This window comes from Coregonus clupeaformis, chromosome 1 (assembly GCF_020615455.1).
Source record: "Coregonus clupeaformis isolate EN_2021a chromosome 1, ASM2061545v1, whole genome shotgun sequence".
In the NCBI taxonomy this organism is placed as follows: domain Eukaryota; kingdom Metazoa; phylum Chordata; class Actinopteri; order Salmoniformes; family Salmonidae; genus Coregonus; species Coregonus clupeaformis.
Genome location: NC_059192.1, coordinates 40,771,504 through 40,787,119, shown reverse-complemented (window position 1 = coordinate 40,787,119; position 15,616 = coordinate 40,771,504). Strand labels below are relative to the sequence as shown.

Below are 15,616 nucleotides of genomic sequence, written 5' to 3'. Positions count from 1 at the left end.
CACCCCTTCAAATTAGTGGATTCAGCTATTTCAGTCACACCCGTTGCTGACAGGTGTATAAAATCGAGCACATAGCCATGCAATCTTCATAGACAAACATTGGCAGTAGAATGGCCTTACTGAAGAGCTCAGTGACTTTCAACGTGGCACGGTCATAAAATGCCAGCTTTCCAACAAGTCAGTTTGTCAAATTTCTGCGCTGCTAGAGCTGCTCTGGTCAACTGTATGTGCTGTTATTGTGAAGTGGAAAGGTCTAGGAGCAACAACGGCTCAGCCGTGAAGTGGTAGGCCACACAAGCTCACAGAACGGGACCACCGAGTGCTGAAGCGTGTAGAAATAGTCTATCCTCGATTGTAACACTCACTACCAAGTTCCAAACTGCCTCTGGAAGCAACGTCAGCACAAAAACTGTTAGTCGGGAGCTTCATGAAATGGGTTTTCATGGCCGAGAAGCCACACACAAGCCTAAGATCACCATGCACAATGTCAAGTGTCGGCTGGAGTGGTGTAAATCTTGCCGCCATTGGACTCTTGAGCTGTGGAAACGCGTTCACTGGAGTGATGAATCACGCTTCACCATCTGGCAGTCCGACGGACAAATCTAAGTTTGACGGATGCCAGGAGAACGCTACTTGTCCGAATGCATAGTGTCACAACTGTAAAGTTTGGCGGAGGAGGAATAATGGTCTGGGGCTGTTTTTCATTGTTTGGACTAGGCCCCTTAGTTCCAGTGAAGGGAAATCTTAACGCTACAGCATACAATGACATTCTAGACGATTCTGTGCTTGCAACTTTGTGGCAACAGTTTGAGAAATGGTTTGTTGAGATCGGTGTAGAAGAACTTGACTGGCCTGCACAGAGCCCTGACTTCAACCCCATCGATCACCTTTGGGATGAATTGGAACGCCGACTGCAAGCCAGGCCTAATTGCCCAACATCAGCGCCCGACCTCACTAATGCTCTTGTGGCTGAATGGAAGCAAGTCCCCGCAGCAATGTTCCAACATCTAGTGGAAAGCCTTCCCAGAAGAGTGGAGGCTGTTATAGCAGCAAAGGGGGGACCAACTCCATATTAATGCCCATGATTTTGGAATGAGATGTTTGATGAGCAGGTGTCCACATACTTTTGGTCATGTAGTGTATATTATAAATAAACTTTATGCCTACCTGATAGCTTTAGCCTCGTATAGACCTATCACCTTTCTTATCTCATTAAAGAGAAGTAAAACATCCCCATGACCTGCCGTTCCTTTCCTGTCCAGTATGGATAGCTATTGCAAAGAGGAGAGATAGGGGAGGAAGGATATCATTCAATACTGCCACCTCCTGGATATTAAGTCTACCAACTCACACACCTCCCAATACTCCTGGGGATGTCTCTGTTCTCTCCTCTTCTCTTCCCCTTTCCTTTTGTCTTCACTGATTTGAAATCACAGTAGAGGTGAAAGCAATAGGGTTTCCTTTCCAGCTCTCTTACATCAGTGCAGAATCAGATGAAGGAAGGGAAATGAGGACTACTGAGATAAGGTTATCTTAAAGTTATCAGTAGTACTACTGAGCATCAATCATTTATTCCATCCTTCCCTCATAAATCAACCACAGAGAAAGATCCATACAATTATCAGGCATTTATCTCTATAAAAAATGTCCCGAGCTGGGACTAGAATAGCACTGTATCAACCTGCCATGTCCTGCTGCTACTCTGTTTATTATTTATGCATAGTCACTTTAACTCTACCCACATGTACATATTACCTCAATTACCTCGACTAGCCGGTGCCCCCGCACATTGACTCTGCACCGGTACCCCCCTGTACAGTGGGAGAAAAAAGTATTTAGTCAGCCACCAATTGTGCAAGTTCTCCCACTTAAAAAGATGAGAGAGGCCTGTAATTTTCATCATAGGTACACGTCAACTATGACACTATCACATTGTAGGATTTTTAATGAATTTATTTGCAAATTATGGTGGAAAATAAGTATTTGGTCACCTACAAACAAGCAAGATTTCTGGCTCTCACAGACCTGTAACTTCTTCTTTAAGAGGCTCCTCTGTCCTCCACTCGTTACCTGTATTAATGGCACCTGTTTGAACTTGTTATCAGTATAAAAGACACCTGTCCACAACCTCAAACAGTCACACTCCAAACTCCATTATGGCCAAGACCAAAGAGCTGTCAAAGGACACCAGAAACAAAATGGTAGACCTGCACCAGGCTGGGAAGACTGAATCTGCAATAGGTAAGCAGCTTGGTTTGAAGAAATCAACTGTGGGAGCAATTATTAGGAAATGGAAGACATACAAGACCACTGATAATCTCCCTCGATCTGGGGCTCCACGCAATATCTCACCCCGTGGGGTCAAAATGATCACAAGAACGGTGAGCAAAAATCCCAGAACCACACGGGGGGACCTAGTGAATGACCTGCAGAGAGCTGGGACCAAAGTAACAAAGCCTACCATCAGTAACACACTACGCCGCCAGAGACTCAAATCCTGCAGTGCCAGACGTGTCCCCCCTGCTTAAGCCAGTACATGTCCAGGCCCGTCTGAAGTTTGCTAGAGTGCATTTGGATGATCCAGAAGAGGATTGGGAGAATGTCATATGGTCAGATGAAACCAAAATAGAACTTTTGGTAAAAACTCAACTCGTCGTGTTTGGAGGACAAAGAATGCTGAGTTGCATCCAAAGAACACCATACCTACTGTGAAGCATGGGGGTGGAAACATCATGCTTTGGGGCTGTTTTTCTGCAAAGGGACCAGGACGACTGATCCGTTTAAAGGAAAGAATGAATGGGGCCATGTATCGTGAGATTTTGAGTGAAAACCTCCTTCCATCAGCAAGGGCATTGAAGATGAAACGTGGCTGGGTCTTTCAGCATGACAATGATCCCAAGCACACTGCCCGGGCAACGAAGGAGTGGCTTCGTAAGAAGCATTTCAAGGTCCTGGAGTGGCCTAGCCAGTCTCCAGATCTCAACCCCATAGAAAATCTTTGGAGGGAGTTGAAAGTCTGTGTTGCCCAGCGACAGCCCCAAAACATCACTGCTCTAGAGGAGATCTGCATGGAGGAATGGGCCAAAATACCAGCAACAGTGTGTGAAAACCTTGTGAAGACTTACAGAAAACGTTTGACCTGTGTCATTGCCAACAAAGGGTATATAACAAAGTATTGAGAAACTTTTGTTATTGACCAAATACTTATTTTCCACCATAATTTGCAAATAAATTCATTAAAAATCCTACAATGTGATTTTCTGGATTTTATTTTCTCATTTTGTCTGTCATAGTTGACGTGTACCTATGATGAAAATTACAGGCCTCTCTCATCTTTTTAAGTGGGAGAACTTGCACAATTGGTGGCTGACTAAATACTTTTTTTCCCCACTGTGAGGGGAAAAAAGTATTTGATCCTCTGCTGATTTTGTACATTTGTCCACTGACAAAGAAATGATCAGTCTATAATTGTAATGGTAGGTTTATTTGAACAGTGAGAGACAGAATAACAACAAAAAAATCCAGAAAAACGCATGTCAAAAATGTTATAAATTGATTTGCATTTTAATGAGGGAAATAAGTATTTGACCCCTCTGCAAAACATGACATAGTACTTGGTGGCAAAACCCTTGTTGGCAATCACAGAGGTCAGACGTTTCTTGTAGTTGGCCACCAGGTTTGCAAACATCTCAGGAGGGATTTTTTCCCACTCCTCTTTGCAGATCTTCTCCAAGTCATTAAGGTTTCGAGGCTGACGTTTGGCAACTCAAACCTTCAGCTCCCTCCACAGATTTTCTATGGGATTAAGGTCTGGAGACTGGCTAGGCCACTCCAGGACCTTAATGTGCTTCTTCTTGAGCCACTCCTTTGTTGCCTTGGCCGTGTGTTTTGGGTCATTGTCATGCTGGAATACCCATCCACGACCCATGTTCAATGCCCTGGCTGAGGGAAGGAGGTTCTCACCCAAGATTTGACGGTACATGGCCCCGTCCATCATCCCTTTGATGCGGTGAAGTTGTCCTGTCCCCTTAGCAGAAAAACACACCCAAAGCATAATGTTTCCACCTCCATGTTTGACGGTGGGGATGGTGTTCTTGGGGTCATAGGCAGCATTCCTCCTCCTCCAAACATGGCGAGTTGAGTTGATGCCAAAGAGCTCCATTTTGGCCTCATCTGACCACAACACTTTCACCCAGTTCTCCTCTGAATCATTCAGATGTTAATTGGCAAACTTCAGATGGGCATGTATATGTGCTTTCTTGAGCAGGGGGACCTTGCGGGCACTGCAGGATTTCAGTCCTTCACGGCGTAGTGTATTACCAATTGTTTTCTTGGTGACTATGGTCCCAGCTGCCTTGAGATCATTGACAAGATCCTCCCGTGTATTTCTGGGCTGATTCCTCACCATTCTCATGATCATTGCAACTCCACGAGGTGAGATCTTGCATGGAGCCCCAGGCCGACGGATATTGACAGTTATTTTGTGTTTCTTCCATTTGCGAATAATCGCACCAACTGTTGTCACCTTTTCACCAAGCTGCTTGGCGATGGTCTTGTAGCCCATTCCAGCCTTGTGTAGGTCTACAATCTTGTCCCTGACATCCTCGGAGAGCTCTTTGTTCTTGGCCATGGTGGAGAGTTTGGAATCTGATTGATTGATTGCTTCTGTGGACAGGTGTCTTTTATACAGGTAACAAGCTGAGATTAGGAGCACTTCCTTTAACAGTGTGCTCCTAATCTCAGCTCGTTACCTGTATAAAAGACACCTGGGAGCAAGAAATCTTTCTGATTGAGAGGGGGTCAAATACTTATTTCCCTCATTAAAATGCAAATCAATTTATATCATTTTTGACATGCGTTTTTCTTGATTTTTTTGTTGTTATTCTGTCTCTCATTGTTCAAATAAACCTACCATTAAAATTACAGACTGATCATTTCTTTGTCAGTGGGCAAACATACAAAATCAGCAGGGGATCAAATACTTTTTTCCCTCACTGTAGCCACCCTACTGTTATTTTATTTTACTGCTGCTCTTTAGTTATTTGCTTTAATTCTTTTTACTTTATATTTTATATATTTTTTGTTTTTTTTATGCATTGTTGGTTAAGGGCTAGTAAGCATTTCACTGTAATGTCTACACCTGTTGTATTCGGCGCATGTAGCAAATAACATTTAATTTGATTTGAAGACATCTGTTAGGGCTATTGATAGCTGCATTGTGTGCTTGAACACACCAATGCACAGTCAAAACCCAGAGTAGACAGACATGTTTGTTGTGTAGATCCGCAACATGATCTCACCAACACTACTGCTGCGACAGGCCTATCTATGTGAGAAATCGGCAAGCCTCAATCAAACTTTGAGTTAACGCTTTAAGAACCATTAGAATGGTTACAGATCATAGAGGCGATAGGAGAGTTGGACAATGTCGACTGTTGACCGTAAATATACAAAGTTTACGGAAGCCCTTTTCCGTATGTCACTCTGTGGCAATCATATCGGCATTTCACAAGAGTCTGGTGATAAGATAAATAAAGGTGGTGAAATATACTATAGCTGGCCCTAAATTGGACTGTGTATTTCTGAATACTAACAGCCTCAGTCAGGATATGAGCAAATAATTAAAAAGCATTATCTCAGCAAACATTACATTTGTGTCTTGTTGCTCTGGATTTTAAATTGGGTTTCAGGGACAAAGTCAAAAATCCTCTCTCCCTCTGCCATTTTCACCCCCACCCCCCACCCCCCTCTCTCTCTATACCCTATGTCCCCCCTTCTGTCCCCCTCTCACTCTCACTCTCTGTCTCTCTATATTCTTTCTCCCTCCCCTCTCTCTCTCCCCCCTCTCTCTTACTCACCTATTTCTCTCTCTCTGTCTCTCTTCCCACCCTCTCGCTCCTCTCGCCATCATAAAAGGAAGGAGCTCTCTGCCTATTGTTGTGGTGTTGTGGGCTATTACATTGATCTTAAACTTAGCGAATAGTTCACAGTGGCCTATGCCCAGTGGTGACCCGTCATTCAGGGCGGGTGGGGCAGAGCCCCACCTGTTTTGAGCGCCACCTGTTTAGCAAAACAAATTACAAATAAAAAGTTCTGTTTTTTTGTGCTCGTTTTGCATGTTATTTTGGCATTAATACATGTCTCATGTCAGTTTGTATATTGAGTAAGGCAGCTCCAAAACGCAGGTGTATCAGCCTAGCTCAGTGCTTTCTGTGGTAGAGGGGCAGCCAGCGGAAAATACAGAGCGTAGGGTTTGGTAATCTTCTCTAGTTGTGCTGTGATTGGTTCAGTGTTCTGTCAATCATGGGGACACTACGTCACCGCAAAATCTATAGGGAGAGCTAGGCAGTTCAAGCCCCCTTGGGTGCTGCCATAGATTTACATTAGACGTGCCCATCCAAGAAGGCTCAAGGTCATTGGCCACAGATAAAATGACGTCAAATCACATTATATCTACCGTAGCTTTGATTGGACTGATCATGTCAACATCATACTTTCAAAATCTTAGCTAGCAAGCTAGACAAGCAGTCATCATCATGAATCACGTCGAAGTCAAATGGCGCCAGAGGAGATGGCTGCCGTTTTACGGCCTCCTAACCAATTGTGCTATTTTGTGTGTTTTTTCGCGTTAGTTGTAAATTATTTTGTACACAATGTTTCTGCCACCGTCTCTTATGACCAAAAAGAGCTTCTGGATATCAGAACAGCGATTACTCACCTCTAACTGGACAAAGATTGTTTCTTTAACGAGTTGGACGCGAAGGATTTACTCCAGATACCAGACTAGGCCCAAATCCCCGTCATTCGCATGAAGAGAAGACACCGATACAGGGGACGCAGGTCCGGGTGCCTTGTTAGAATTCATTGACGAGTGGGTAACTCGCCTCTACCATCCGTCCTATTGGCCAACGTGCAATCATTGGAGAATAAACATTAAAAACTAATATCTTATGTTTCACCAAATCGTGACTGAACAACGACATGGATAATATACAGTTGGCTAGTTTTTCCGTGCATCAGCAAGACAGAACAGCTGCCTCCGGTAAGACAAGGGGTGGCAGTCTGTGTCTATTTGTCAATAATAGCTGGTGGGCGAAATGAAATATTAAGGAAGTCTCAAGATTTTGCTTGCCTGAGGTAGAATGATAAGCTGTAGACCACACTATTTACCAAGAGAGTTTTCATCAATATTTTTCATAGCTGTCCATTTACCACCACAAACCAATGCTGGCACTAAGACCACACTCAACGAGCTATATAAAGCCATAAGCAAACAAGAAAATGCTCATCCAGAGGCAGTGCTCCTAGTGGCTGGGACTTTAATGCAGGGAAACTAAAATCCGTTCTACCTCATTTCTACCAGCATGTTACATGTGCAACAAGAGGAAAAAAACCTCTAGACCACCTTTACTCCACACACAGAGACGTGTACAAAGCTCTCCCTCGCCCTCCATTTGGCAAATCTGACCATAATTCTATCCTCCTGATTCCTGCTTACAAGCAAAAACTAAAGCAGGAAGTACCAGTGACTCGCTTAATACGGAAGTGGTCAGATGTCGCAGATGCTAAGCAACAGGACTGTTTTTCTAGCACAGACTGGAATATGTTCCGGGACTCATCCGATGGCATTGAGGAGTACACCACATCAGTCACCGGCTTCATCAATAAGTGCATCGATGACGATGTCCCCACAGTGCCCGTCCGTACCCCAACCAGAAGCCATGGATTACAGGCAACATCCGCACTAAGCTAAACGGTAGAGCTGCCGCTTTCAAGGAGTGGGACTCTAACCCGGATGCTTATAATAAATCCAGCTATGCCCTCAGACGAACCATCAAACAGGCAAAGCGTAAATACAGGACTAAGATGGAATCCTACTACACCGGCTCCGACGGTTGTCGCATGTGGCAGGGATTACAAACTATTGTGGACTACAAAGGGAAGCCCAGCCGTGAGGTGCCCAGTGGCACAAGCCTACCACATGAGCTAAATGACTTCTATGCGCGTTTAGAAGAGGGCAACACTGAAGCAAGCATGAGAGACCAGCTATTCCGGACAACTGTGTGATCACGCTCGCTGTAGCCGATGTGAGTAAGACCTTTAAACAGGTCAACATTGACAAGGCCGCAGGGTCAGACGTATTACCAGGACGTGTACTCCGAGCATGCGCTGACCAACTGGCAAGTGTCTTCACTGACATATTCAACCTGTCCCTGGCCGAGTCTGTAATACCTACGTTTCAAGCAGACCACCATAGTCCCTGTACCCAAGAACACCAAGGTAACCTGCCTAAATGACGACCGACCCGTGGCACTCACTTCTGTAGCCACGAAGTGCTTTGAAAGGCTGGTCATGGCTCACATCAACACCATTATCCCAGAAACCCTAGACCCACTCCAATTTGCATACCGCCCCAACAGATCCACAGATGACGCAATCTTTATTGCACTCAACAGTGCCCTTTCCCACCTGGAAAAAAGAAACACCTATGTGAGAATGTTGTTCATTGACTACAGCTCAGCGTTCAACACCATAGTGCCCTCAAAGCTTGTCACTAAGCTAAGGACCCTGGGTCTAAACACCTCCTTCTGCAACTGGATCCTGGACTTCCTGACAGGCCGCCCCCAGGTGGTAAGGGTAGACAACAACACATCTGCCACGCTGATCCTCAACAAGGGGCCCCTCAGGTGTGCATGCTTAGTCCCCTCCTGTACTCCCTGTTCACCCATGACTGCGTGGCCAATCACAACTCCAACACCATCATTAAGTTTTCCGACGACACAACAGTGTTAGGCCTGATCACCGACAACGTTGAGACAGCCTATAGGGAGGAGGTCAGAGACCTGGAAGTGTGGTGCCAGGACAACAACCTCTCCCTCAACATGATCAAGACAAAGGAGATGATCGTGGACTACAAGAAAAGGAGGGCCGAGCACACCCCCATTCTCATCGACGGGGCTGTAGTGGAGCAGGTTGAGAGCTTCAAGTTCCACATCACCAACAAACTATCATGGTCAAAACACACCAAGACAGTCGTGACGAGGGCACGACAATGCCTATTCCCCCTCAGGAGACTGAAAAGATTTGACATGGGTCCTCAGATCCTCAAAAAGTTATACAGCTGCACCACATCGTGAGCATCCTGACTGGTTGCATCACCGCCTGTTATGGCAACTGCTTGATCTCCGACCGCAAGGCACTACAGAGGGTAGTGCGTACGGCCCAGTATATCACTGGGGCCAAGCTTCCTGCCATCCAGGACCTCTATACCAGGTGGTATCAGAGGAAGGCCCTAAAAATTGCCAAAGACTCCAGCCACCCTAGTCATAGACTGTTCTCTCTGCTACCGCACGGCAAGTGGTACCGGAGCGCCAAGTCTAGGTCCAAAAGGCTTCTTAACAGCGTCTACCCCCAAGCCATAAGACTGCTGAACAGCTAATCAATTGGCTACCCGGACTATTTGCAACACCCCCGCCCCCTTTACCCCTACCTACATGTACAGTTGAAGTCGGAAGTTTACATACACTTAGGTTGGAGTCATTAAAACTTGTTTTTCAACCACTCCACAAATGTCTTGTTAACAAACTATAGTTTTGGCAAGTCGGTTAGGACATCTACTTTGTGCATGACACAAGTAATTTTTACAACAATTGTTTACAGACAGATTATTTCACTTATAATTCACTGTATCACAATTCCAGTGGGTCAGAATACACTAAATTGACTGTGCCTTTAAACAGCTTGGAAAATTCCAGAAAATGATGTCATGGCTTTAGAAGCTTCTGATATGCTAATCTATAGTAGATTTGTGGGCAGAACTGAAAAAGCGTGTGCGAGCAAGGAGGCCTACAAACCTGACTCCGTTACACCAGCTCTGTCAGGAGGAATGAGCCAAAATTCACCCAACTTATTGTGGGAAGCTTGTGGAAGGCTACCTGAAACGTTTGACCCGATTTAAACAATTTAAAGGCAATGCTACCAAATACTAATTGAGTGCATGTAAACTTCTGACCCACTAGGAATGTGATGAAAGAAAGAAAAGCTTAAATAAATCACTATCTCTATTATTATTCTGACATTTCACATTCTTGAAATAAAGTGGTGATCCTAACTGACCTAAGACAGGGAATTTTTACTAGGATTAAACTTCAGGAATTGTGAAAAACTAGTTTAAATGTATTTGGCTAAGGTGTATGTAAACTTCCGACTTCAACTGTATATCTCTTCTGCTGCTTCCATATTTTTGAGGTAGTATTCTGTAACGTAGACACAGGGAGTCTGGAAGCAAGTGCAGTGTGAGTTTAATGAAAATGAACGAATACAAAACAAGAGCAGCTTCTCACAAAGTAAACATAAACAATACTACCTAATGACTGAAACAGAGTGTTAGATAAATGGTAAGCAATCAAGTTAGTAATGAAGTCCAGGTGTGACTGATGGGGCACAGCTGTGTGTAATGATGGGTTGCCAGGACCGGTTGTTAGTAGACCGGTCACGTCGAGCGCAGGAGGGGGCGAGCGGGAATAGACATGACACAGGTAGTCTATTGTCACGTTCGTTGAGTACAGGATTGGACCAAGGTGCAGCGTGGTATGTGTACAAACAACAAACGCAACGTAACGTAACGTAACGTAACGTGAAGCTCACAATGGCTACAACCCAAACAAGAGTCAAGATCCACCAAAATAGGTAGGCAACATGGCTGCCTAAGTATGATCCCCAATCAGAGACAACGATCGACAGCTGCCTCTGATTGGGAACCACACCCGGCCAACATAGACCTAGAATATCTAGATCATACACATAGAAATTCACACCCTGACCAACCCAACTAAAGAAAACCGGGCTCTCAAGGCCAGGGCGTGACATCTATATTATTAGCCTATAATTTGAATTATTTCAAGGCTATAGCCTACAAAGAAATAAATTGTGAAGGATTTGCAAGTGCGACACACTAGGCTGGCAGGAACATTAAGTGCTCAGCATTTAAACAAAATGTTGTTTCATTAAATCATTATAGCCTATAAATTGTGCATATAGGCTGTGACTTACTTAGAATTAAATAAAAATTAAACTAAATACCTTAATAGGTTCAGTCTACAGTGTCTTTGAATTCACTTTTAGAAACACGAGTTTGGCCAGAGTCTGTGGCTTCAGGCTCATGCGATGGTGCCTGGAGAGCAGGCCAGCAGCGGAGAACACCCTCTCCGTGCTTGCAGAGCCACTGGGGATGCTATACACCCTTCGGGCCACTCTTGCCAGGCTGGACAGGGATGCAGAGTTTCTTTTTTTTCTATAGGTAGGCCTAAAGGTTTTTAGGCTAAATGACCCTATCAAAACGGAAAGCTCCTTGAAAGAGGTCATATGTCAGGCCTATTGGGCCAAAATCAATGATAGCATATTGTTTTGATAATATAACAAAAATTAATGAAACTTATAAGAGATCAGATTTAAAAATACTTTGCTACAATGACACTTAGCTAGCTACCCACCTCCTTCCATTCTGTTAGTATGTGCACTTACAGTAGTAGTACACCATTGTGCTTTTGGGATACGTGTCTTTTCAGATTCCACAATGATTCTTTAGTTGTGGACACTACATCACCACACTCCCTCTCTTGCTCTTGGTCCTCCTCATCTTTTTAAGTCACCTTGATTTTGCACCTGTGTGCATAAAGAGTTTGTATGAAAATATTTAGCGAACTCCATGACAGTAGCTAAAGCAAGGGGCTATAGCAGCACACAAGTAGCATACAAATGCATACTGGGCTGGGCATGCCCTGAGCTCATGAAGTGAGTATACTGGAGCGAAACTGGAGCGGGCGAGAAGGCCGACGCTCCAGCCTTTCGTTCCGCTCACATACTCTGGACGCAAGTAACCAATCGAAGCTCACCATAACTTCCAACCCCTACTGGATTGGCTGACAATGGCTGTTGGCCAGTAATGCCCAATTTCCGCATACCACGATCATTCGGATAGCTGCGGAAGCTTCGCCCCATATGGGTGCTAGCAAGCAGGCTAGGTATCAACAGCCAATCCAGTAGGGGATGGAAGCTATAGTGACCTTCGATTGGTCAATAGTGCCGCGATGTTGTGGAGTATTACCAAAAAGTTCAGCTGTCCCCAACTTTGGTCCCACCCTGCCCACGCTCCCTCGCCCATGCTCGCATCACCCAACTGTCCCCCGCCCACTTCACTGACTTCCCTCCATTGAAAATGAATGGGGCTCCTTTGTTTCATCTCCTCCAACGTGTTATGCCCGGTGAAACACCGCTTCCCATTCATTTTCAATTGAAGGAAAGCGGAGTTGGCGGGGGACCTTTGGGCGGCGGTGAAAAAGTTAAACCGCTGGGCGATGACCAATCATATTGAGTGGTTCCCGTGACGAATTTGACCCAACGCTGGAGACTTTCTTCAGCGAAGATGGCTGACAAAAATACTAGGATTTACATTTTAGTCATTTAGCAGACGCTCTTATCCAGAGCGACTTACAGTTAGTGAATACATATTTTTTTATACTGCCCACCTGTGGGAATCGAACCCACAACCCTGGCGTTGCAAACGCCATGCTCTATCAACTGAGCTACATCCCTGCCGGCCATTCCCTCCCCTACCCCTGGACGACGCTGGGCCAATTGTGCGCCGCCCATGAGTCTCCTGGTCACGACCGGCTGCGACAGAGCCTGGATTCGAACCAGGATCTCTAGTGGCACAGTTAGCACTGCGATGCAGTGCCTTAGACCACTGTGCCACTCAGGAGTACATGGAATGGAAGCCACTCAGGAGTACATGGATGGAAGCAAATTTAAGTAATTATAACGTCCTAACGAATCAGGCAAAAAATGTACAGTTGAGAGGAATATGTTAGTTAATGTAGAGACAAACGATCATGCATATTTTGTTGTCATTAAGTTAATTTACGAAAATCGCAATTTAGCAAGCTAGCTGACTAGCTAACATTAGCCAGCTAGCTTTATTGGCGTTGTGACATGAGTGTGAAATTGTAATTCTGGTTGTTTAATGTTTTAGGGACTCCTGAAACAACCAGCAAACCAGGCTGTCGTCTTGTGAAACAGTGGATGTAAAGAGTCTAGCTAGCTAAAGCATTTACTGTAAATTGAATGTACAATTTTGTAAGCTTGCCTTGTTGAAATTTGCTATGCAATGCAGCTGAAGTAACGTAGCAAGCTAACTATTTTCTTCCTTATTGTGCAGTGGAGGATAAAAAATACCTGTATGCCTATGGATGTGTAGCTAGCTATGTAGCCGGTCTGTGTATGGACCCTAAAACGTTTGGTATAAATATTAGTTCAGAGCTTAGCTATGAACCTCAGCTATCAATAGCCGGTTGTATCAACTTCAAAGCAGTCTGAATGACATTACATTTACATTTCAGTCATTTAGCAGACGCTCTTTTCAAGAGCGACTTACAGTTAGTGAGTGCATACATCATTTTTATTTATATTTTATTTTTTTACTGGCCCCCCGTGGGAATCGAACCCACAACCCTGGCGTTGCAAACGCCATGCTCAACCAACTGAGCCACATCCCTGCTGGCCATTCCCTCACCTATCCTGGACGACGCTGGGCCAATTGTGCGCTGCCCCATGTGTCTCCCGGTCACGGCCAGCTACGACAGAGCCTTAATGAAGCCTATGGATTGAGTAGAATATAATAACTTTGTGCCAAGGATGCAAGTTGTAAATACATGTAGTTATTACCATGGATGAGATCCCCACATTGTAGCCTGTACATTGAATATATTCACTGATCATGTACTCTACCTTTGCAAATAAAAGGTGCAGTTCAGGTATGAATGTCTGTGAGACTTTATTTTTCAGTCATATCCAATACCAGGAGTATCAAACTCCAGTCTTTTAATTAACACTGTGTCTGCATGTATGTATTACAATTATACACTTCAACAGTGTTTACCAATCCTTGTCCTGGGACATCAATGGTTACACATTGTAACTATGCAATAGACTACAAACATGATTTAACTAGTTAAAGGCTAATATGTAATTCATGTATACAGAAACAGAATTTAAACACAGTACACTACAGTTCCTATGCATCATGTAAATACTCTAAAACTGGTTCATCTCACTATCTAATTTCCTTCATCTGCATTGATCTGAGGACACAGGATAGGTGTAGTATTTCATCAAATGAGAGACTTAATTGCAACCAGTAGAGAATGTGAAATGCTTTATTGAAATAAGTTAATTATCCAAGTGTTATAAATACATAATACTTGCATTATAAATATTATATTCTAAATATAAGTTCAAATCTGTACTTCAATGCACATCTGGTGTGCATTATAAAAAACATCTGGTGTGCATTATAAAAAACATCTGGTGTGCATTATAAAAAACATCTGGTGTGCATTATAAAAAACATCTGGTGTGCATTATAAAAACAGAGGAAGAAAGAGGAGGTGGGTAGAGAGGTATGAGAAAGAGTGTAAAAGACAGATATGGAAAGAGGTAAGAACAGAGGAGCAGGGAAGACAGCATATGATTAATGAATTACAGTGCTGCTTAACTTTATATTCTCTCAGTTCATCACAATTACATAATAGTGTCTCTAGCGGTGTCAACTAACAGCCTTGGGCCCCCAGTTGGCCCGAAGGTTATCTTAAGAGCGGGTGAGATGGTGATGACGGGACTGGGGTTTGGCACCCTCTCTCACATCAAAACATACCTGCAGACGAGAGACAGATGGAGGGAGAGATAGCATGATTAAGCCTTGTGTTTTTTTTTATTCTAACACTGTCAGTCATCATAATCATCAGGAGGTGAAATGCAAAACTGACCTTGTATCATTAACTCTGGGACTACTACATCTCTCTGTATTTCAATGTAAAGCATCTCTTTTATAATACTTCCTGTTGACCCCACCAAGTGACCTCTCACCTCTGATCATGCTGTGCCCTCTGTCAGCCAGTTCAGATGCGGGAGGGGTTCACCGACACAGCTGATATAACCTAGAGGATTTAAGGAGAAGGGGGGAGAGGGATGAAGTGAAGGAGAGACTGTTATTGAGAAAATAAGGTAGTTAAAGAGACAGTGTTCAACAGGAATGTGTGTGTGGCCTCACATGGTGTCCACACTAAGTGGCTGCAGAGTACTTTATACTGAAAAACATGCACAGACACAAGAGGACAAACAATATAGCGTAGTTATATAAATATCAATAATGAAGTATCTTACTATTATCCATGGTTGTTCCTCTTGCCTATACTTTGAATGTGGAAGGAGCCACAGTTATACACCTGAGCCTGCTTACTGCACAACACAATCAAATCAAATTTGATTTGTCTCGTGCCGAATACAACAGGTGTAGACCTTACAGTGAAATGCTTACTTACAAGCCCTTAACCAACAATGCAGTAAACAAAAAAAACAAAAAGTAAAAAATAGATAAGTAAAAAATAAAAATAGCAAATAATTAAAGAGCAGCAGTAAAATAAAATAACAGCAGGGAGGCTATATACAGGGGGTACCGGTACAGAGTCAATGTGGAGGGGGCGGGGGGGGCACTGGTTAGTCGAGGTAATAGAGGGAATATGTACATGTGGGTAGAGTTAAAGTGACTATGCATAGATAA

General features: G+C 43.9%; 1 long non-coding RNA gene across 1 annotated transcript; it reads right to left on the bottom strand.

Moving 5' to 3' along the window:
- Nucleotides 1–14,197: 14,197 nt before the first annotated feature.
- Nucleotides 14,198–15,044, bottom strand: LOC121582611. Its single transcript, XR_006003379.2, has 2 exons — nt 14,923–15,044; nt 14,198–14,710 (listed from the first exon to the last, which is right to left on the bottom strand). It is a non-coding gene; the product is annotated as an uncharacterized LOC121582611 (long non-coding RNA).
- Nucleotides 15,045–15,616: the final 572 nt, after the last annotated feature.